The sequence below is a fragment of the Nicotiana tabacum genome, chromosome 2, assembly GCF_000715075.1.
Source record: "Nicotiana tabacum cultivar K326 chromosome 2, ASM71507v2, whole genome shotgun sequence".
Lineage (NCBI taxonomy): Eukaryota > Viridiplantae > Streptophyta > Magnoliopsida > Solanales > Solanaceae > Nicotiana > Nicotiana tabacum.
This window is the reverse complement of record NC_134081.1, coordinates 94,104,200-94,127,528: the sequence shown is the minus strand read 5'-3', so window position 1 is coordinate 94,127,528 and position 23,329 is coordinate 94,104,200. Positions and strand designations below refer to the sequence as shown.

Here is a 23,329-nt window from a genome sequence, read left to right as displayed (position 1 = left end):
ACTCCTGTACATTGGGGACAAAAGGGGAAATTTATTTTTTAACTCTCTACCGTGATTTGGGAACTGTAATGGGCTTTTTGTACTAAAGCCCACGGCCTCTTCTATTTTTCTCATGTATGGGCCTCTACCTTCAACTCTTCAATTGTTATGCTTCGTACTTTGGTTCACTTAATACCCGTTTGGACATATGAATTGTGAAATTCCGATAAAAGTAAAAAATAATAATAATAATTGAAAATGGTATTAAAAAATTAAACTTATATTTGGACATGAATATAATTTGGAGCTGTTTTTAAATTTTTATGAGTGATTTGAAGTAAAAATTTTGAAAAACTATTTTTTGGATTTTTTTAAATTTTCGAAAAATTCCGAAATTCAACTTCAAGTGAAATTTGAAATTTTCATGGTTAAACGCTGATTCCGACAAAAAGTAAAAAAAAAAAAAAATCGAAAAAAAAGTAACAAAAATTGTTATTTGGCCAAATGGGCCATTATTTATGCGATGATAAATAACAAATTGATTGTTATGTGATTATTAATAATAAAAGAATTACTGTTCACAAATTACTTGTTTTAAAAAATAATAATTTTGTATTTAAATAGTTTAATTTTTGCATTGTTACACATGTATTCTATTCCGCATTTTTATCTCATATGAAATAATATATATAAATTCTCGTATAACTTAACAAGAGTATTATTTAATTTTTGTTATGTACCAACGAAATACTATATTATCATATGCAGGATTTTATGTTGGGATTATCCGCTCCAAAACTACAACCAAACGATCTGGACCCTTGGAGAAAACAAAAGACAGTAAACCAACTAATGAAAAGAGGTGAAAAACATGAAAGGGAGTGCAAAATCGGCTAGAGCTAACGAGGAAAAGAACTACTAACACTGTGGTAGTTAGCGAGGTGACCTCATTCCAAACTTGAATTGGCCAAGTGACCTTTAAATTTTAATTATTATAAGATTGGCATTCATGTTTAATCAGTGCCAAAGTAGAATTATAAAGTGAAGGGAGAAATTCAGCCTTTATCCCTAAGGTTTCATTTATTACACTTTAGCTCCAACCTATATAATTCTATTATTACCATATTTTAAAAAGAGAAAATCTCATCCCTTCTCGCCTCATCTGCCGCCCCAATCCCCATTTTTCACGGTTGATTCCTCAATTGCAGCTTATTTTTATTGCATTCAACACACAAAGGTCGTCTCCCATCTTTCCCATTCCTCTCAAATCTTCATTCTATTGATTTATCATTTACTTTGAAGAAATCGAAAAATTGGGGGATTTTCGAATCTGTCGAATTTGGGGAAGAAATTGACTGTATATTGAGTTGATAATTCATTCCAGGTGGTATATTGTGTAACTCCTTCATCTGGTAAGTGTTTTCATCTCATCTTCTTCGTCATTATTAATTTGGATTTCTGCAAAAATATTTTGCACAGTGCTCGACCACTAGTGTACAATAGACCACTGTTAGAATAGACCACTTGTTCACAATAGACTGATGGGAGATTATATATTGGTATGCAGTTTATATTCTGGTAAATAGGTTGAGGGGCCAACTAATTGGAATTGGAATACATATACAAAGGTTACAGTACTTATCCGTATACCTAGCGATTGTACATTTGACGAATTTGTTGATGTCATCATTAAACGTGTAAAACTAACATGTTCCCCGAGGAATTTGAATATTACATATATGCTTAGGTCTGCACTAAAAAGAGAAAAGATTCCTCTTTCTTTCATTAAGAATGGCAATGATTTACAATTGTACCTCCTTGATGTTACAATTGATGGTATGAGGCCTTGTTTGAAGATATTTGTGGCTGAAAATAAGTTTGAAGAAGGGGCTGAAGTTCATGTTGAAAGGTCTCATCAAGGTTCAAATGTCGCAGATGCACCACCAACACAGCCACCAATTTTAGAAGTAGAGGAGGAAAGAATGGCGAAAGATGGCTCCATTGGATTTAGTCATGACTTGCATGATTTTGGTGATAATGAAATGAACATGTATGGTCCAGAAGATGCAGATGGAGCGGAAGAGCTCCCAGATATTGTCAGGCGGGGCAGTTGGAGATGAAGTCTTGGTGGACTCGTTAGCTACACAACATAGCCACCCTGATGGTACAGTTTTTTTCCTTGAAAAATGCTTCGACAACAAATTAGATCTAATGAAACAGTTGGAGATTACTTCTGTGAAAATGCATTTTACATTTTGGATGAAGAAGTATAGCAGTAAATTAGCTTCAGTGGCATGCCGAGATGTGAGTTGCCCGTGAAAGTTACGCTCTTAATGTAAGAGAGTTCTGATACGTTTTATATTACCAAGCACCATGGCGAGCACACATGCGGGGTACAACACATATCAAGCCGTCATCCTAACGCGTCGTCGAAGACTTTGGGTGCAAATTACCAAGAACGGTATGTTAATGGCGAAGGCTCATACCCATTATATTTGAAGGATACTATTTTTGCAGATTATAATCAAAATCTTACTCATTGGAGGAGCTGGAAGGTAGGTGAAATAGCTAAGGCTATGATCAGGGGTACTCAGGAAGAGGGGTATGCTTTGTTGGAAGTGTATCGCCATGTTATGATGTCATATAATGAAGGAAGTACTGTTGATTTGAAGGTTGATAATAAATTGCATTTTAGATATATTTTCTTATCTGTTGGAGCTTTCATTAAGGGATTCACGCATATGAGAAAGGTTATTGCTGATGATGGGACATTTGTGAGTGGCACGTATGGAGGTTGCTTGTTATCTATTGTGGCACAAGATACAGAGAATCATATTTTTCTAATTATTTTGTGTAATCGATAAAGAGTGCGGTAATTTCTTTGACTTGCTTTTTTGAACAGTTGCAGCACATTGTTGACGACAGTGATGAATTGTGCATTATCTCTGATCGGCATCTGTCTATTGGGAATGGCTTCAAAAAAGTTTTTACTGATGTTCATCATGGTTTTTGCATGCGTCACATTGCTGAAAATATACGCAAGAGGTTTCATTATGGAATTTTTATTATTCTGTCACATAATCATATAATACTGAGGAATTCTTTGACTATTTTCAGCAATTGCGTGATAAAAGTAGGGAAGTAGCTAACTGCCTCGCAAATGAAATTGGGTTCCAAAAGTTAAGCAGGACCTTCTTTCCAGGAAACTGATACGACGTGTTGACAACAAACATTGCAGAATCGCTTAACGCAATGCTTAAGGATCAATGAGACTTCCTGATCATTGGCATATTCCATCATATTGTTCGAAAGTTTGCATAAAAATTCGAGGAGAGGCGTAATGAAATGAAAAATATTTTGACCCTCTTTGTTCCTTTTGCTGAAAAGACGATTAGGAATAATATGATTGTCGACGACGCACTCAGGGTGCATCAATTAAAGACTAACCAGTTTAGCATCGTCGGTCACGGCAGGAATGCAGTAGTTGATATGGATTTGAACACATATTCGTGTTGTGAGTTTGATTTGGAAAAATACCCTGCCCACATACAATGGCAGCTCTGAGATTGAGCTTTGGGGATGGATATGGTTCCTCCATTTACGATCACTCCTCTCTGTTCAATAAGGTTTCAACATATTTTGCTGCATATGAAGGAAATATTCAAACAATACCTACAGAAGAGAAATGGGTTGTGTCTGACAAGATTCAATCCACAAAAATACTTTCACCCGATGTCGAACCTACAAAGGGTAGAAGGAAGTTTAAGAGATGATCAAGCATTTTAGAACCTAATTCTTCTGGCAGTAGGAAAAAAGGAAAAAATAAATATTCCATTTGCAAAGAACTTAGCCACAAGAAAATAACTTATAAAGTATTGTTATAGGATTCTTGATCATATAGCTACTAGTGTTGTAATAAAGATAATTAACTCTTTTAATATTCTAACCTTGTTGTTTGTAATCACTTGTTGTTTCTACTATCAACTACTACATTGTACATCATAGACTATTGTTTTATGGTCAACCACCAACATTGTCTATTGCAGACCTATGATCTAGAGTCAACCCTCCTTTATTTTAAGAAGGAGTCACGTGACCAAGTTGTCTCATAGACTACTATTTTATGGTCAACCACCCACATTGTATATTGTAGACTTATGATCTAGAATCAACTCCCTTATTTTAAGGAGTCATGTGACCTTCTGTCGTAGACTACTGTTTTAGAATCAACCACCCGCATTGTCTGTTGTAGACCTATGATCTAAAATCGACCTCCTTATTTTAAGAAGGAGTCATGTGACATAGTTATTCCATAGAGTATTGTTTTATGATCAACCCTCTTATTCTATCTTCAACCACCTGTAATCAACCAATGTTCTATTGTCAACCCCCATTGATATTTTTAATTTAACCAAGACTTGTTGCGTTGGTTTAGGTAGTCTATTGACAACCACTACTTTAGGTAGTTAATTTAATATATAATGTTAATAATATATGAAAAGGACTTGTCTAATTAATTGAAATAAACTGGATACGCCGATTCAAAACATCAATTTATTTCTCAAAACTCTCAACAGTCACGTCATTTACGAGAAGTCATATGGAAAGGCACAATTTAGTGTTAAATTTTTCCTATAAATATACTAGATCTGATGAAATATTTATTCATCATTCTTCCAAATAGCCCAATCACTTAACAGAGAAATGCCTCTAAGGCCAAGTCCAAGCATGGAAGCTATTTTTATCAGGTAATCACTAGATAGACTCATCCGAGAGATCCAAGAAAATAGGGTGAGGCAAGAGAGGAACATTCGTTGTATCGCACGCATGTTATAGATTCTCCTTCGTAGGGCTGGTGCAAATATTCACCACTATGTTAGCCCAGAAAATTCTCCTCCCTATGTCCTTCTCCCCCTGCAGTTTAATTTTTTTTCTTTAGTTAATGGGAAAAAATGTATGCTGCTGTGAGGGGAGTTATTTAATAAAAATATTTAATTTAAGTTTTTGTCTATTTATTTTTCTGCCCTATTTTTTGAATTTTGTTGCCCTGTTTTTTATTTTTATGCTTTGGTTATTTTTTTTTTTCATTTGAAACATACAACTCAGGGGATATAAATTTCAGTCTTCCAAATATTTGAATTTCTTGCCAATGAATTGAAAATTTCACAAGAGTTGTTGAATGAACCTATAGTATATAGTCTACCCCACTGGTGGTCTATAGATCTATTGTAAATGTAAACAATAGAATTTCATAGTAAAAAATTAAGAACGGTATAACAGTCATAAATTGGACAAGAATAGGAGTGGGTCCTCGATTATTAGTTGTTCGTTAGTGTAAAGTATTAATTTAGTTATCTTAAATTAAAAAATAATAATTATTTGTGAATAACTTAAAGTTGTAAACATCTAATTCAACAAATTGTAAACTTTGAATTGGATAAAATGGATTAGTATAAAGTATAAATTATATCGGTATCAACCTAAGCCTATAATTGGTGAATTCCTCATCTTAATTGCAGAAATTGGAGCATTCCTCAATCTGCTTTGCTATCTTGTAACCATGTACCAAGATGACTCAACTACTTTAGAAGGGCTCTCATTCTCATTTTGCATCTCCCCCAAGGATCTTCAATACCTTATCTAATTTGTCATTCATAACATTCAACTCTTCGCACACATCTGTATCACTTGGCTGAGCATTGCACATCATATATGGTCTTCCTCTACCAATATCAGAAAAAACTATCAACTAGTGGTGAATTAGGAATACTCCCACCCAAAGGGTCATCGTCAACAATTTCAACTTCATCATAAGTCTCTAAGCTCACTGCACCAGGTGTCTTTTTAATGGCAGTCACCCATTCCAAATCAACCGCTAGTTGGTCGATTATAGGATCCGCTACTTCATCGTCGTATGGTATCAAATTCTTCATGTAGTCCATATCCATCTCCTACTTGGTTGATTCTAATCTACTGTTGGAGTATTATTGCACTCCCTATATTACCACACCAGGGTCATCAAGTCTCTGCTTAAAGGAATCCCAATCAGGGTCAGATATCACTTTCTTGTTGTGCCATCTAAACATCCTTGGCAGTGGCATCGATACGACCTTTGATTTCTCGGCACTACAACCAAATAGCGGAATTGCTCCATACGCCCATGCTTACAATTTTTCATCAACCAAAAAGTATTAATTTTTGTTTGCAGTAAATAAAATAATAGTACTCAACTGCAAAGAAATTTTGAGAAAGTTTTTTTAATACTTACCATGAATGCCCATGGGACATCGTACAGGACATAACTAGTCGATTTGGACTTTTTACCAAAGATTTTATTTTCCTTTCTTTTGCTCACATATGATTAGTACATTGGCAACATATCTTTCTTCAAGTACACAATTGTAAGCTCAAAACACTCCTTGGCCCATGGATATTTTATGAAAACTTTCAGATTGTTAGCCTTACGAATCCACTTCTTATCGACGCGCGTATGTTATCCGTTGCAAGCAAGACTGAATTGACAAACCACACCAATACAATCTTAAACCTCTCGGCTGTGTCAAACTTCTTGGACTTCAACTGTTTCAAAAGCAGCTCTGCATCCTCCCCTTCCTCCTAGACTGGCAAACTTTGTCGCAAAATGCTTTGCCATCATCCATCACTTTCTTCATTTCTTCTTTACTGGGTTTGGCACCACAGTTCAATCCAGTCATCAGAATAAACTCCTTTAATCCAAAGTAAACATGCTTATCTCCAACTAAAAATCATAACTCGCGCTTAAATTTGGCGAATCAATAGGGAATGGACAAGCTGTCCATTGAAACATGTCTAGTGCTCTGAAAGTTTTGCAAACGGTACAAAACAACTACTATCAAACTTTTTCATTAATTTGATTATTCTAAGTTTATCTTTGAACTCATGGAATAAATTGATCCTAGACCTCACTCTAATCTTGGCCAGGAAACGTCTATATTTTCTTAGAAAAGTCCTGAATTTATATTTAGATATGTCGATCGCCCTTACAAACATAGGAATTGACAGAGCATCCTGGTCACCTTCAATTGCAGCATGTTTTTCACTTTCTAGCCCATCTTCACCATCTTCAAGTTGTTCATGATCTTCTTTATCTCCTTCTTCTGCTACATCTTCTTATGTTTCTTCTTCAGCATTTTTATCAACTTCCTGAGCATCACCATTTTCACCATCTTCTCCACCTAAAGCTTCATCATCATTGTCTTTTTCTTCTTCGACAATTATTTTTTCGAAAACTTGTTCTTCTATTTGAGTTTGTACTGAATTTATGTCCAAGTCTTCTTCCTCCTCCTCATCAACACCCTCTAATGCTAACTTCCTTGAAATAGATTTTTTACTAACATGTATGTCCTCATCAACTAATCTAGATCTTGATCTTGTTCTATTTTTACTGATATACTTTGATGGCTCTTTGTTCTTTTTCCTCCTATCACGCTTAAAAATCTCGGCATTTCCTTTAGGGGGAGCTTTAGAAGTATCTACATTTTGTTTCCTAGTAGCAGTTTTTAAAGGCTCAATATTTGCTTTACTTGGCGATGCTTCTTGTATTTCTGCATTTCATTTCATGTTTGAAGGCTTTGGAGTTTGTGCAATTGCCTTCTTTGTTGAAGGAATATGCGTCTTAGCAATTGATGTCTTCCTCATGTTACATATATACAAAAACACAATGTCACATTTAATAATTTCAAAATTATGATCAGAATAAAAAAAATAAGCCTAAATTCCAGCAAACATATATGAACAGAAAACAATTGACCACAGGTTTATTAATAAACATTAGGTCGCCAATTACGACGAAATTCTAAAATACAGAGCACAGAGGTAGTCCAAGAAGCAAATATAATCACCCACGCCATATAAGATATGGTTATACACAATCCAATCAATCTTGAACATGCACATGAACGAATCACTCTACAAAATCCGAAATAAAAAATGTAAGAAATGAAAAAAGAAGAATTTAGAATTTACCAAAATTGACGCGTTCTAAGCTTTAATACAGTGCTTGTTGGGTCTATAAAGATGATTCCACCCAAAATCAAAGCTTGATTCTTGTCCCTTCCCACCGAAAACCACTGTGGTCGAGGGGGTTGATTGAGAGAGAGAAGAGAGAGAAGAGAGAGAGCAGAGAGAGAGAGAGAGAGTAGAGAGATGAGAGAGAATTTGGGAGGAAAAATAAGAGAGAAATATTATTTTTCAAACCTTATAGGTGACCCACAAGTTTTTAAAATATTAAAAAGATCCCATTCACCCTAACTTACTCATTTAACCATTTTTCAACCCAAAAGAAATTGAGAAAGAAAATGGGAGGTCACTTGACCGATTTAAGTGTTGAAGAGGTCTTCTTGACAATTACTCTATACTAACACCTGTAAAAAGTACCCCTATAAAATAGTCACTAGAGAAAATCCACAAGTACATATCTTGTTTTCTTAAGGAGCCTAGTGTCAACGTTGTGGGAAGTAATAGAAGAATAATAGTTTGATACAATTTGATCTGGTTGTAATAGGGACAAATTGAACACGGAACCGAAAATAACTTATAAAGAAATGATATTTTATTGTAATTTATATATTAAATAATCTATGGAGTAAAAAAGAACCTTTTACTTTCTCAATAATAAGGTAGGAATCTTGTTAAATCTGAAAGGTTTCTAATTAAATTTTGAATTTACACAATTGGTAACCTGAAAGAATAAAGTTTCTTATGGTATTTATCAATTGCTTTAGATTCAGACCAAATTAAATATCTTTCTCACTATTGGTGTAGCCAAACAACGTATTATCCAAATCCTCTAGTTTGTTTTGATGAACTAGTTCTCAGATTTAATCGTATTGTACATCTTAGCTAGATAAAATCCATAATAAATTTTCTCATAAGGAGGTCTGTAAGATTCTAATGTTTACTTTTGAATTTATTTGTCATGAGGACAATTAAGAAGTTTTTTTTTTTTTTTTGGGTTAAAAGGAAAATTTTCATTTAACCAAGTATCAATATGTACATGTGACTCAGTTTGACTCATGAGTCAAATCTCAAGTGAATCAGAACTATGACTACTATAGAACTAACTTTAGATCACTAAAACTGTACATCACTATAACAACTCAAATCTATCTAGGGTAGTTATTCAAACAATCTAAGTGACTCTTCCAACTAGTATAAAATTTTTGACCATATATATGCAGCTGCTGTATGATTTCTCGAATCAGCTTCCCTTCACCCCTTTTTTGTTGTTTGAATCTTCTCGCATTTCTTTTTGCCCATACATGATGAACCATTACTGCAAATAAGAATCCAATGATACCTGCTCTTGGTCTCTTACTGCTGGTTTTCTTGGCTGTCCAGGCAACTTCCTCCTCCCAGCTTTTGACTTGTCTTTGTTCTTCTATCCATCGCAGGAATGCGCTCCATACTGAGCCAGAGTAGGGGCAGGCAAAGAAGAGATGAGCTAGTAATTCCACTTCATGAGAATTACACAAGACATATTCTTGTGGAACTCTTATACCCCATTTCATCAATCTATCAACTGTTGACAACCTCTTATGGACAGCTAGCCAAAGGATAAAGCGATGCCTAGGTAGGATGTGTTTGTCCGACACCAAAACTCGCCAAGGTTGCTAATCCTACTTATGTACAGGATTACAGGCATATTACATATTGCTCCACCATATACAAACTGATAGCAAAGGTGCTGACTGGTAGAATGAAAAGGGTAGTGGATTATTTGGTGGGACCAACACAATCTGCATTTATTGAGGGGAGGAATATACTTGATAATGTTATTGTTGCTCATGAATTAGTGAAGGGATATTCACAGAAAGGTGTGTCCCCCAGATGCATGGTTAAAGTAGATATAAGGAAAGCCTATGACTCAGTGAATTGGAATTTCTTAAAGATGGTATTACTGGAGTATGGCATTCCATTGAAAGTGGTGGAACTTATTATGACATGTGTCTCTACAATTAGTTACTCCTTGTTGATAAATGGTGGTTGGACTCCAATATTCCAGGCTAAGAAGGGATTAAGGCACGAAGAACCTATGTCTCCATATTTGTTTGTTTTGGCAATGGAGTACCTAAACAGGCCTCTCAAACAACTCAGGTATAATCCAGATTTCAACTACCATACCAGGTATGCAAGCAAAGGGTTAGTGCACATGTGTTTTGCTGATGACTTGCTAATATACTGTAGAGCAGACAGATTCTCCATACAATTGTTGTTGCAAGCTTTCCAGCACTTCTCTACTATTTCTGGGCTAAAAGCAAATCTGAAGAAAAGTTCCTTCTACGTTGCTGGTGTATCCCCTGAATTCAAGACCTAGATCTACAAGACATGTACTTTTCCACAGGGGAGATGCCATTCAAGTATCTGGGAGTTCCATTAGCATCTAGAAAACTGTGAATGGCTCAATGTCTTCCATATTGAAAAGATCAATTTTAGAATTAAGTATTGGACTACAAAGTTCCTATACTACAGTGGAAGAGTCCAGCTTATAAAAAGTGTTATTTTCGAATGCAGACTTATTGGGCACAAGTATTCCTGCTTCTAAAAAAGATTCTCAAAATGGTAACAACTGTGTGTAGGAATTTTCTTTGGACAGGAAGCAATGAATTTTCTATAAAAGCATTAGTTGCCTGGAGTACACTATGTATGCCTAAGATTGTAGGAGGAGTGAGTATCTTAGATTTTTTTATATGGAACAAAGCTGCAATATGCAAGCTTCTTTGAGCAATCGATAAAAAGTACAAACTCTGGGTGCAATGGATTCATGCAATCTACAAAAAAAGCAAAGACCTGAAGAATATGGCCACTCCAGCACAAGCATGTTGGGTAGTCAGGAAAAGGAAAATATTTGGAGCAAGAGGTTAGGTGACAAATGCTGAAAATAATATGGTGGCTATTGAAGAGTTTGAAGATAAGGGGAAGTTCAGCATAAAAAAAACAATTAAGAAGTTGTAATTGCATAAAGTTTATCATCTTCTCTTTTCTGCTTTTTTGGTTATTTTAATTTTTCTCCGTTAGGTCGGTTGGGAATTTTTTTAAAACTGGGTTTCAAAATGTCTAAATTATTCAACCTTTATCTTGGTGGCGACAAATTTTACTTTGCGTGAAGGACAAATAAATTATTTTAGTTTATGTGATACTCATTGTTACATAGGTGGACATACTAGTGGAAAAAGTGAACAAGTGGATATTTTTGTAAAAATAACACGAGATAGCTATTTTTCGGACTGCTAATTCAAAAATAGTCACCGTTTGCAAAGTCATTGAAAAATAGCCACTATTTTGCTGCAATACAGACCGGTCCAGCATAATATACTGGAGATTTGTGCACTTGTGTATGAACTTCCAGCATATTATGCTGGAACTCCAACACGCGAAAAGTTCCAGCATAATACACTGGAGATTGGAGCACATGTGTATGAACTTCCAGCATATTATGCTGGACCGGTATATTATACTGGAGCTCCAGTATATTATGTTGGAGTTCCAGTATATTATACTGGAACTCCAGTATAATAATATACTGGAACTCCAGTATATTATGCTGGAATATTTTTCGTATTTTAAACAATGTTTTCGTTCAGATTTATCTTTACATGAAAAGTGGCTAAATTTTAATTATTTTTGAAACTGTGACTATTTTTCAATTACCACTTATAAATCTGTCTATTTTTGAATTTCTCCTGATATTTTTGGACCGATGTAACAAACAAATCAAGCAAAGATCCAGTAGATTTGGAATACTTAGAACTTATATAACATAAAGATGCTCTTGCATAAGTCTAAAAAAGAACGCAAAAAACGGTATCAAGTTTAATATTCTTACGTTCAACTTCCAAGGTAAAAGAAAGAAGATTAAAATAACCAACAAATTAAATGAACACATTTGACGTGGATTGGATGATAACATATTCTAGATTTTTGTGTGCAGCGCTCAACATAGTCCAATTTTCCCTTAAATGATGAGTACTATAATTTTGGATTAATTCCACTTAAGCTCATCCAACTTATCATTTATTTCATAAAAGTCATTTATTTATTTTTCATCACTTAAAAATCACTCAATTTTACCTTTGTAACTTAAAAGTCATTCTAATTCAAAACCTATAAAATATCCAATAAAAAATATGACATGACATTACATTTAATTAAAAAATCTAATAATAATGCCACATAAGCTTAAATAGGCCATATCTAAGTTAGACTCATTTCTTCCTCAGCCCGATTTGACCTATAACCAAAATAGGTTATTAATATTTGAACAATTAACTGGACTAGCACTTTGATTTTGTGGTTAATTTGTAGAAAAAGAAGTCTAAGAAATTTAAGAAAAATTAGGTCTTTTGATTTATCTTTAAGTTTTGGTTGCACATTTACGGTCAATGACACAATATGTTGTCTCTTTCTTTTGTCCAAACTATCGCTATAGGTTGTCTATGATTGCGGTATGTATTAAAAACTTCTACTATGCAATTTCATTGTGGATGTTTCTTACTGAGCAGTATTTTTGTCTGTTAGTATTACTTAATAAGCAATATTTTGACTTTAATGGAATAGTAATATCACGACCCAAAATCTCACTTGTCGTGATGGCGCATATCTTAATACTAGGCAAGCCGAAAATCTCAATAAACCACAATTTCTCTTAAGTTTGAAAATATAATATTTCAATAAAATCCATAAATCCTACAATTACCGATACAATCACTCCCAAAACCTGGTGTCACTGAGTACATGAGCATCTAATATGAATACAAGTCTGGAAAATACGATCTATAATAGTTTGAGACCAAATACAATATACAAAGATATAGAGAAGGAGAGACAAGGTCTGCAGAACATGGCAGCTACCTAAAAATCTCCCAAAATTCGACTGCGCAAAATGATCAACACCCGCTATGTCCGAAAATACCTGGATCTATATACGAAGTGAAAGGTGTAGTATGAGTACAACCAACTCAGCAAGTAATAAAAATAACTAAGGAACTGAAGATAATGATGAGCTACACAGTTATAGTTCACTTTCAGTAATTTCAGCAAAGAATAGACGTGCTTTCAAATCCGGCAGTTTAAGTTAAATTATTTTTTTTATACAGTTCCTGTTCATGTAATCCGTATATCAACAATCTTTCAGAGATTTCACAACAATGACAAATAGCAACCAAGTGCAACAACAAATGCAAAGCAAGTACAGCCTCTCAGGCAACAATCACTCAACTCATCACTCGGCTCTCAGCCCTTAGCACTCACACTCAATGGGTACCCGCGCTCACTGGGGGTGTGTACAGATTCCGGAGGGGCTCCTACAGCCCAAGTGCCATAATCTGCACAGACAACTCACGTGCTGCACGGACAACTCACGTGCTATAATATCCTGCACGGACAACTCACGTGCAATAATATCATTACCTCACCGACAGGCCCTCGGCCTTACTCAGTCCTCAACCTCTCAAGTCTCTCGGGCTCTCAGAAATCACAAAGATCAGCCCAAACAAAGATAACATAGTATATTAACAAATATCCAGAAAGACCGAGGTATAATACGCAAGAAAAATCATGACTGAGTACAAGACAACAATTGACAAATAATTCAACAAGTATGCGACCTCTACGGGTCATAACAGTACTATAACATAGCCTAAGCATGATTTCTAATATGATTTATTGTCAAATTTCTTCAACACATAGAGATCATATAGCTAACAATAAATTATTCAACTTTACAGTTTTTCGGGACGGACCAAGTCACAATTTTCTCGGTGCACGCCCACACGCCTATCACCTAGCATGTGCGCCACCTCCAAAATAATCACATGATATCAAAATCTGGGGTTTCATACCATCAGGACCATATTTATAATTGTTACTTACCTCAACCCGTATAATTATTTATTCCGATAAGCCCTTGCCACGAGAATTGGTCTCCGAAAGCCTCGTATCTAGCCATAATTAATTCGATTCAGTCAATATAAATTCTTATAATTAATTCCATAAGGAAATACTAATTTTTCTAATAAAATCCGAAATTAACTCAAAAATTACCCGTAGGGCCCACATCTCGGAACCCGACAAAAGTTACATAATATGAACGCCCATCCAACCACGAGTCCAACCATATAAATTTTACCAAAATCCGACATCAACTCGACCCTCAAATCTTCAATTAAAGTCTATGAAGATTTCTACCATTTTCAACCCAATCCTTACCCATTTGAACTTAACAATCCTTTCACAACCTTATTGGTATGTATACATAATACTCTTACACCCAAGAATCATACTATTAATCACCAAACCCGAAATTGAAGAATTGAGGAAAGAAATTCTTACCTCTTTGAAGCCCTAGCAAGATCCTTAAGAAATCTTCAAACCTTGAACAAGAATTGATGGATAAATGATTAAGTCTTCACTTTCTCTCTCTAAAATGCTCTCACCTCTCTCTAAAACATCAGATGAAAACCCTTCAAAATGACCCTCAATAGTGTTTTATAAGAATGGGGTCGAGTTTATAAAACTAGAAAAATGAAGCTGCGGAACAGATTCTGCGGTCGCATATGCGATCGCATAACAGGTATGCGGTCTGCATACCTGCCGCATAATTTGGCCTCCAAAGCTGGGCGTTACTGACCTGGTCTGCGATCATTATGCGGTCCGCATACTTGTTCTGCGGTCGCATAATGCACCGCAAAACAGGTCTGCGGTCGCTTAGTACACCGCAGATTTTTCTCAAATCTTGCCCCTCTCCTGGTCCACTTTGCGACCATTATGTGGTCCGCAGAGTGATTCTGCGACCGCATATTGGTCGCAGAAATGACCCTTTTCTGACAAAATTTTCCTTTACACATCGATGCATTGTTCAACCTAAAAAGTCCGAGCCAAATTTCTACAACCTTTATACTAATTGATTTACCTCGACACCACAAAACCTTGATTTCCTTAGCAAAAATTCTCCGGGTCACTACACATACGTCAATATCCGGTCAACCTTTTCAACTAAAATTCCAACATGAAAATTCATTCTTCCAAGCTAACTCCGAAATACCTTAAAAATTAAAACCGACAATTCACACAAGTCATAATACCTCGTTGAAATTTACTCAAGATTTTAAATAGTTGAAAGGAGCGTGAATGGTCAAAACGACCGGTCAGGTCGTTACAATTTTGTAAAAATAACTTCTTATTAGCTTGTTGTTCTTGTCTGTTACTGGTATATTTATATGTTATGTGAGATTGATATGGTAGTATTTTAACTTCATGAAAAATTATAAAATGATATGAAGGATGCAAAAACTAGTTATGTGCTAGTTATGTTCATAATTTTAATAAAATTATAGGTGATGACATTAAGGTTATTACGTAACAAATAAAGTAAGATATTTTTAGCACAAAATAATTGTTCTCTTCTTTTCCTTCTAATGTTTAAAATATTAAAACCCATTTGGGTTATGGATCAAATAAAATTATGGATGAAATGGGTCTAAATTGGGTATGGTCCATCTAAGCTTATGTGGCACTATATTTAGATTTTTAATTAAATTTAATGCCATGTCATATTTTTATAGGATATTTTATAGGTTTTGAAGTAGAATGACTTTTAAGTTACAAAAGTAAAGTTGAGTGACTTTTAAATGATGAAAAATAGATAAGTAACTTTTGTAAAATAAATGATAAGTTGGATAATTATCGGTGAATTTAACCCCTATAATTTTGTATTCATTACTTTGAAGAGACATAGCTAGCTTACAAAAGCTTGACAAACAAAATGGGAAAGAATGCGCAAAGCAAAGAGTTTTTTTTTTGGTAATGGGATTACAAAGCAGGAGTTGAGATTTTTTGGCCAAATGAAAAGAGCACATGGTGCGTCATTACTCGGATAAGAGATTAATTATATGCTCGTAGTCCCAGAATTGGAAAATCACAGATACTCTACTTGCCACCTGGTTCCTCTCACATTTTGCCTGCGCATTGTGTTTGGAATTTCAAGGATCTCTTTAGTTGAAATCTATCATATACTTGTTTACCCGTAAAATTGTACAGTTAAATTTATAGTATGATTTATAGACAAGCGATCTGATTTGATCACAAAAAAATAATAAAATAGAATAAAAATAAGATTAACGACTAAAATTAAAGAGAAAAGGCAAACCTGATCTTGGGCTCGGTCTTTCTGAAAGCAAAGCAGAAACAAAGATAGGACATATGATAAAATTCATTAGATTTAGCGAAAATTAGTGAAGTACAGTTTTATGTGCAGAATGTTTATTGTCCTTACAATGGCTGCTAATCCTATTATTTATAGCTCTACCGAGAGAGACAAGATCCTAAAATCAAGCTCCTCTTGAATGAAAATAAAAATGTCATTGATGGATGCATAACGGCTGACCTTGAATGCAAATATTCTCTTTAATGACTGCTCATTTAGTGATATCCGATGTCAAGCTTTTGAGTCTTTACCATCGATTGTGCTTCCTTCGGGATCCGTCCTGTACCGATTACGTACTTTATAAAGGTATTGATTATTTGCCGATACAACTTTTATTTGTTCTCGATTTCACATGTCACCCGATGTTTAGCCACTTGTTATCAACCAATTTGAACTCATACAGTAAAAAATAATAATTATTTGGACCATAATTTCTTGTTACTCTGACAAGCCAATGTTTTTAGTTGTGGATATAAAGAAAATACTTAGTAAGTAATACTTTTCTATTCTTAGCTTTCCGTTGACCAAAAAGTCATTACTTTGCCTGATTAAAGTATTAAAGTAACACTCCTATCAACGTTTTCTCTTTAACCTTACACTCATCTATTTGGAAAGACACTCGATAATTGAAATTGGTATAATTATTAAGATAGTAATTAAACAGTTTAATAATTATACAGCCTAGTAATTACGACGACTTGTTTGCTTGTCATAACATAATTACAGTGTAATTATAAGCGTATTGTTTGATTGGACAAATATAATTACACAGTAAGATTAAATTTTAAATGAAATAATTATCGAAACTTAAAAGTTAATATAATAATTAAATATCTATAAATGATTTTTTATGAGTATAAATGATATTAGATTTGGTATTTAAAATGCATATTTTTTCTTGAATATACACTAATTAGTAATCATATATTTATAACTAATATTGTAAAAATAACTGATATAAATTTTCTTTAATTAATAATATTTAGTTTAATTAATTATAAAAACAAAAAACATACGTTTTGCAAGAATATCATGGAATGCATGTTTGATAAAATAAATTAATATTTATAAATATAATGCCATAATATTATGCAAATGCTTCACAAAACTAATCTATCAATTCTAACTAAAAAATGAACAACATGCAATGTGAAATAACAAGCATATGCTACTAAAATAAGTAAATTGGAACCATAAATATAACACAATTTCAAAATCTCAAAAAAACAAAAAAAAATTTGACATATGTCAAATTCCAACATAATAAAAATAAGTTCCAATAAAATTTAAGATTAAGAAATATAATAAGTTTATAACCTCATTCAACAACGAAATTTTACTTTAATGACATCACTCATTATATGCCAAGTTTGTTAATGACTCATTGATTTTAATATTAGGAGGTGTAGTTTGAAAAACTAGAATAATAATGCATTTACGCTAAATGAAGAAAATAAAATAAATAAGAAATAAAATATACGAGCAATTACATGGAATCACAAGAAGTAAAGGTAGAGAAATAAAAAATAAATAATGTACAAAGAAAATATATTTTAAAATTAAAAAAGAATTTTTTTTAAAAAAAATAATAAAAAAAAATAACTGAAATAAATAGTTATAAAGAAAATAAATTAAAATAAAAATGAAAAGAAAAGAAATTAAAAAGTAACCTTATAATTACACAATGTAATTATTGTGAGCACCTAATTTTTGACTGAATTTAAATTTTATACTATTTTGACATTAATTATTTCTTTTAGGTAATATTAATATTTTAGCTTTTGTCTCACTTTTTATAGGTTTTAGTTAAGAAAATTAAAAAAATATAAAAAAATTTCACATTTTAGTGTAAGTTTTATTTGCATTTGCAAAAGAGAGAAAATATACAATAGTATATCTTTGTTTATTCGGTCCAAATTAGTAAGTTAGTACTTTTGCAATTTTCGTTAGTAGTTATTTTTATATACTTTTTGTTTCGTTGACGAGAAATAGTTTTTTTAGTTAGTTCATCTTATTATTTTGATTTAATAGTATTTTATTTTATCAATTTAATAGTATAGTTCATCTTATTACTTTTTTTTTCTTCAAATACAACAACGTGCTCTTTTTTTTTTTAGTACCACGGTCCCCATTTAGGCATCTTCAAGTAAGTTGCCTGAGATGTTCATTTTACACCACCAGTATATAACACACAACAAAAAGTAAAAAAGGGGGATTCTTTGGAAAAAGAAGAAAAATAACAAAAGTCAAAAGGGAAGGAGGAAAGAGGGGGACAACATGAGGAAAATGGGAATCTCTACTAAAAAAAATAAAGACACAACTTTGAAGAGTAAAAAGGGCAGCTGAACACCTAATAGTAAGCTGAAAATTGTGAGTTTTTCTGAGTGAAATCTTAGAGTGCAAAAATAAAAGGATCTCTTAGGTGATTCTTGAAATTACTAGAGGGATTAGTCTCATGTGCTTCTTGCTGGTTTTTCTGGGTTATTCTTGGATCACAAAGCTGGGTTTCTCTGCTGTTTTGCGGTTTAGCTGAGTTCGGTAGTCGAAGATTTTTCTAAGTCTTCATTGTTGTTTCTATATCTTTCTGCTACCAAGGTATTACTCTAACCATGTAGTGTAAATCATGTGCTAGATATGAATGAATAAAACCATGACTCATGAGTTTGTTTCAGATTTTCTTTTGTTTGTTTCTTTCATTCGTTTCCTTTCGCATGATTGATCAAAATGGTAAAATCCTTGTTTGCTCAAGAATCCTATGCTCTTGTTTGAAGTTTCAGTTTTGCTGTTTTGTACACATATGAAGTAGGGTATATTGTTAAGTAGTTTTAATGCCCATGATTTCAACTTCAAGTTCTCTGTTAAGTAGCATAGAGACTTAGCACATGACAAAGAGTTAAGAATGCCGCAACTTTAAAAAAGAAAAAGAGAAAGGAAAGTACTCACCATATTTTTCCAACACAATCCTTTCCCCAGTCATTGATTAGTTTCTGATGTTTATTTTAAAAGAGATTTTCTAGAGGACCATTCTCATGAAGGAGCTTTTGTAAAGATCTATTCTTTTATCTAATCTTTCAATATTACATTTGCTTTAACTGATTCCTTCCTTCTCAAATTAAATTCTTTGCTTCTTTCCGTCAGTAGGTTGCAAATACTTTTCTTGTTTTGATTTGTTCATCCTTTTTCTTTTATTTGCAATTAGTTTGAATAAATGCATGAAATATGGGTAATCCATGCTCTTAACGTCATCAGTTTAATCCTCTTGGAGTCATGTTAAATAATTAGAAGAATTGGAATTTTACTTGGTCTGATCTTACTTAGAATGGAAGGTTTGGTAGTGAATGAATTAAATGTAGTAGTGAAGGAAATAATCTGGAAACAAGAAAAGATTTCTCTTTCTAATTCAATGAGCACATGGCTTTAATATTTTGTGTTTAAGTTCGTTTGATGAAAAGTTGAGTTGAAATTGTTGAAAGCGATAAATGTGCTGCCATACTAATTAATCCAATAATTTGACTAAGGTGGCCCATATCCTTTCAAGGCAGCCCACTGCCAATTAAATCCAAGTGCTGGCCAGGTTTGTCAATAATTAAAATCAGCCTTTTTTTTTAATTTGTTTTTACTAACAATGCTGGTTTTGTTCAATATACATAGTATCCATATGTTGTCTTACTACCATTAAGCTACAACGAGGCATTTTCTTTCACAATAAAGATGGATAAACTTTTTTTTCGTAATCTAACTCAATATTAGATCTAACCAAGATTAATAATTTTGTCGTAATCAATGTCGGAAAAACACGCATCGGAATAAAGACATAAAAATGACAGGGTCATGAGGACATGTTGTGATGACCTGATAGGTCATCTCATGTTTTGAAACCTAATTCTGTGATCCGAAGCCTTAAAAATCATATTTTAACCTTTCTCGATTTGCATGTGCATTACGGACGTCTTTCTGGAAAGCTTTTATGTTAATAACTAATAAAAATAAGAATTTTTGCCTTAAAAATTAATTTGAGCTGATTTCGGTCAACGTTTTGAGTAAACGGACCCAGATCCGTATTTTGATGGTCCCGATAGGTCCGTATCGTAATTTGGGACCTGGACGTATACCCGGAATCGAATTCCGAGGTCCTTAACTCGAGATATGGAATTTTGATGAAAACTTAAAGTTTGAAAGTTTAATAATTTTTAGAATTGACTGATATTTGGTCTTGTTGATATCGGGTCCGTATTTTGGTTCCGGATTTCGGTACAGGTCCATTATTATATTTATGACTTGTCTGTAAAATTTGATGAGAAACGGAATTAGTTTGACGTGATTCGGACGTTCGGTTGTGAAAATAGAAGTTTTAAAGTCTTCTTGAAAATTTCATTTGATTTGGTGTCCGATTCGTAGTTCTAGGCATTATTTTGGTGTTTTGTTCGCGCGAGCGAGTTCGTATGATGTTTTTGGACTTGTGTACATGTTTGGTTTGGAGCCTTGAGAGCTCGGGTGAGTTTTGGATAGGTTATGGGTGTTTTGAAACTTAGAAAAATCTGGTTTTTGGTTTCAACTGTTATCTGGTGTTTCCTTCATCGCGTTCGCGGAGGTACTCTCGCGAACGCGAAAGGTAAAATGGGACAGGATGATTTTCTTCTACGCGAACGCAGTAGCTAGGTCGCGAACGCGAGGCAATATGGGCTTACCCTTCGCGAACGTGACCAGCTTCTTGCGAAGCTTCAGGGACCTGGGGGAGGGGACACTCGTTCTTCTACGCGAACGCGAGCATTGGCTCACGAACGCGGAGACCAGGGGGAACAGCCTTCTCAAACGCGAAGAGGAACTCGCGAACGCGAAAGCCATTTGGGCTGCTGCACATCGCAAACGCGGCAGGCCCTTCGCGAACGCGAAGAAGGCCTGACGCCCAAACCTTAAAACATTTCAAAAACGGAATTTTTCCCATTTTTCATAAACTCTCCTTTAGAGCTCGGCCTAGATGAGATTTTGAAGGGAAAACTCAACACCAATTTATAGGTTTGTACTCTTTAACTCATTTTCTTCCATTTCTATCATCACCCATTAAATTCCTAGTCATAATCTTTGTTCTTTCGTGGTAGAAAACTAGGGATTTAGGAAGCATTAGGGGTTTTTGCAAATTGGAAATTTAGACCTTAATTTGGGGTCGGATTTTAAAACTAATTATATAATCGGGCTCGGGGGTGAATGGGTAAATAGATTTTGGTCCGAACCTCATGTTTTGACCAAGCGGGCCCGGGGTCGATTTTTGACTTTTTGGGGGAAAATTTGGGAAATCTAAATTTATGCATTGTAATTGATTCCTTTAGTAATAATTGATATTATTGAGTCATTTGTGGATAGATACGAGTGGTTTGGAGGTGGATTCTAAAGGAAAAACCGTGGTTGAGCTTTGAGTTTGGTCTTCAGAGCGAGGTAAGTGTCGTGGTTAACCTTGACTTGAGAGAATATGACTTGTTTGTCTATTTGATATATGTTTAAATGTTGGGGAACAACGTATACGTGAGGTGACGAGTACTTATGCGTTGTAGTCGGGTTAAAGCATGCGGGCAGGGATGCGGGTGGGGCTTGGTTTCTTGCAATTATAGCTTCCATTGTTCATGTTATCCGTGTTTAGACTAGCATTGTTAACTTGATCGTTCTTTATCATATTTACGGATCATTTGGTGATAATTGAGTATTGATTCCGAAGTTGAGGTTGATATTGTGTAACCAAATATTGAAGTGAGGCTTATACTTGTTATTCTATCTCCTTTTTATTATTTGTTCATTGTATTATGGTAAGGGAGAGCGTTAATGCACGAAGAGTAATGACGTACCATATTCTGAGTGTTAATGCACGAAGGGTGATGCCATGCCACATTGTTAGTGTTAATGAACAAAGGGTGATGTCGTGCTATGTTATGAGAGTTAATACACGAAGGGTGATGTCGTGCCGTTTCTATTGATTTTATGGTGAGGTTGAAAGTAAAAGCACGAAAGGTGATGCCGTGCATTTTTCCTTTACTGTATTTACTTGTTCTTATTGGTTCATAGTATATTGGCTATTCAAGTTACCATTTTGTTGTAGTTCTCTATCTCGTATTCCCCTCAGCATGTTCCCCCTCCCAATAGTACATGTTTAGCTGTTATTTGTACATATACTGTTAAATTGCACAAGTTTGTTATGTAGGTGTCTTGTCATAGCCTCGTCACTACTTCGTCGAAGTTAGGCTCGACACTTACCAGTACATGGGGTCGGTTGTACTGATACTGCACTCTGCACTTTCTGTGCATATTTTGGTATTGGTCCCAGTTGATCGAGAGGCGTAGCAGCTCAGATTGGTTCATCGGAGTCTCGAAGTAGAACTGTTGGCGTTCGCAGACCTTGAAGTCCGTGTCTATATTTTTTTTCTTTATTGTTTCTTTCATTCAAACAGTTGTATTTCTTTCAGACTTGTACTTATAGTAAATCCTAGAAGTTCGTGAATTGTGACTCCAGATCCGGGTGGTAGTAATTAATGAAGTTCTTATATCATTTCGCACTCGCTGTATTTCATTTTATTTTATTTGCTGTTATTTACTGAATTGAATAAAGATTGGATTAATAATTCTCTAACGTCGGCTTGCCTAGTAAGTAGAATGTTAGGCGCCATCACGGTCCTAAAGGTGAGAATTCCAGGTCGTGACAAGTTGGTATCAGAGCACTAGGTTGCCTAGGTCTCACAATTCACGAGCAGACTTAGTAGAGTCTGGAGGATCGGTACGGAGACGTCTGTGCTTATCTTCCAGAGGCTATGAAGTTTAGGAACAAATTTCACTTCTATTCTTCTGTGTCATGCGATTTTTGTTCTCTCAATGCTAATTGAATTCTTCTACATTTATTCTCTCGCAGATGGAGAGGAAACGTACCGCATCTTCAGCTGAGCAGCCAGAGCCTCCAATGGCAGCTCCTACTAGGGGTAGAGGTCGAGGCCGTGCCAGAGGCCGAGGCAGGGGTAGAGCTCAGCCCAGAGCTCGAGCAGAAGCACTAGCGGTGGAGCCTCATATAGAGTTTGATGAGGAGGTTCCATCCCAGAATGTGCATGTCGGACCAGCTCAGGTCCCAGAGGG

The 23,329-nt window shown here is 34.6% G+C and overlaps 1 long non-coding RNA gene across 1 annotated transcript; it reads left to right on the top strand.

The window, feature by feature from the left end:
* The first annotated feature begins 18,392 nt into the window (after positions 1–18,392).
* On the top strand, positions 18,393–22,832 carry LOC107797383 (uncharacterized). Its single transcript, XR_012701754.1, has 2 exons — positions 18,393–18,814; positions 19,738–22,832. It is a non-coding gene; the product is annotated as an uncharacterized LOC107797383 (long non-coding RNA).
* The last annotated feature ends 497 nt before the right edge of the window (positions 22,833–23,329 follow it).